This window comes from Pundamilia nyererei, unplaced genomic scaffold (assembly GCF_000239375.1).
Source record: "Pundamilia nyererei isolate P.nyererei 1_Seehausen unplaced genomic scaffold, PunNye1.0 scaffold00039, whole genome shotgun sequence".
Classification (NCBI taxonomy): Eukaryota; Metazoa; Chordata; class Actinopteri; order Cichliformes; family Cichlidae; genus Pundamilia; species Pundamilia nyererei.
In genome coordinates, this window is record NW_005187440.1 from 2,813,539 (window position 1) to 2,815,588 (window position 2,050).

Consider the following 2,050-nt stretch of genomic DNA (forward strand, 5'->3'; position numbering starts at 1 on the left):
AAAAAAAGCTTCAGAGTTAATCAAAAAACGCCCAGGGCTAACGAAACACCTTTTTATAAGTCTTTCTCAAAAAAAGAGTGTTGTTGTACTATTGCGTGTTATATGACATCTACATGTGTGAGAAATGCAGAAAAGAATAACTCAATCCTTCTTGCTTTTCATAGCCATTTGTGATCACTGGGGAGGTGATGGCATTTCCATAACTTGTCATTTTGATTTATAATTTCACCAGGTGAAAACCAACACTGCTTATGGATTATAGCACACAAAGGCAACACTTACTCATTATTCAAAACTCATTAATCCACTTGATCCCATAAATTAACTCTTCCTGGAGTCTTATGTACTTACATCTATGATATTGCCAAGCAGAACATCAACGCATACTGCCAAGAAATGATTTCAGCACACTGAGTCCAGTTAAACTGCATTTTAGATGGAACATCATTTATTATGCATTTTTTCAGTCTGATTCTTGTCTTTATATAAACTAACCTAGCCATGATAATGATATATTCCTTTAAAAATGTTATTACCAAAGTCAGCTTGCAAGCTTACAACAAAAAGCTATGATATTACACTTATGACAGCAGTAAGAAATAACACATTAACGAGCTCCATGTTTTAACAATGATTGATATGCTGCTCAAAACTTACAGTTTACATTCGGATCACATTAGTTCCTCTAAGTATAGTCACTGAAACTAAATGTTACGGAGGAAAAGGCTACATAGATAGCTAGCTGCATTTGTAATTGGGGATCAGGTTATGCAGATTTGCTGACTTGACCTTGCCCAGCTCATTAGTACTTTCTGATGAGGACTCTTGCTGATAAAAGAAGGTAACAGGACTTGCCTCCTAAAGCAATCAAACAATTAGTCCCTACAGATACTCGATTATCTATAATTTTACCATAAGCACAGCTTCTAGACAGTCATTTCTATCTCTTCATTATATAGGACATACACACAGATCATGGTCCAAATGGGAGGCAAATTCAGATATACAGACTAAGTAAGGTCTTGTGAGGAGAATTCAAATATGACTGTATAATACTAAACAGATATTTTTTATTTAAACAGTGATTCTTATAATAATTGTGTCACATGCCATTTCTGGCATGTCAAGTGTACAGCACGTTGTGTTCAGCTGGGAGTTGTTCTGAAAGTGCTGTATAAATAAATCACTTGCTTGCTAATTTGCAGTAAATGTTTGCAGTGCAAAGAAAACAACAGTCTGACAGCTGTATGACTGTCCACAGAGTTAGAAATAGACTATATAGATTTTATTCTGCACTGATTATAAATCTGGGATATAATTGCAGCAGATAGCAAACATTTAACAGTGCTTGTAAAAACATCTGCAAATTAGTTTGCTCCCCTACAGACAGCAACTTTGTGAATGAGGAAATGAATCAGACTGTCAGTCAGCTCATCAGACTCAGAGTCGAAGTTAACTCTGGAACAGAAAACCCAACGTTTCCCTCTGGAAGAGTTAACAAACTGAGATCTGTTATCTAAACATGCTTCGTCGAGTTGGGCCAAGACTAGATTAGCTGTTTTCTTGTCTTTACCAATGATCATATAAAAGGTTTTTATGACTTAGCATAGCATCAAGACAGTCTTTATGCTAAGCTATGCTATGCTATGCAAAGTCTTAGCTTCCCAACTCTCTGTAAGAAAGCACAAACACTATATTGCCAAAAGTATTTGCTCGTCTGCCTTTACACACATATGAACTTAAGTGGCATCCCATTCCTAATCTATAGGGTGTAAATATGATGTCAGCCCATCCTTTGCAGCTATAGCAGCTTCAAATGTTCTGGAACATTCTTCCAGAAGTACATTTGTGAGGTCAGACACTGAAGCTGGATGAGAAGGCCTAAATCGAAGTCTCTGCTCTAATTCATCCCAACGGTTTTCTGTCAGGGTAAACTCAGGACTCTGTGCAGGCCAGTCAAATTCTTCTGTTCCAAACTGTTCCCACAAACCTGGGAGTATCACATTTTCCAAAATATGTAGGTATGCTGAAACATTAAGAGTTCCTTTCA

The 2,050-nt window shown here is 36.8% G+C and overlaps 1 protein-coding gene across 6 annotated transcripts in view; it reads right to left on the reverse strand.

Annotated features, from left to right (window-relative positions):
• Positions 1 to 2,050, reverse strand: part of LOC102199450 (potassium voltage-gated channel subfamily KQT member 2-like) — a 37,700-nt gene that overhangs the window by 28,060 nt on the left and 7,590 nt on the right. The window lies entirely within an intron of this gene.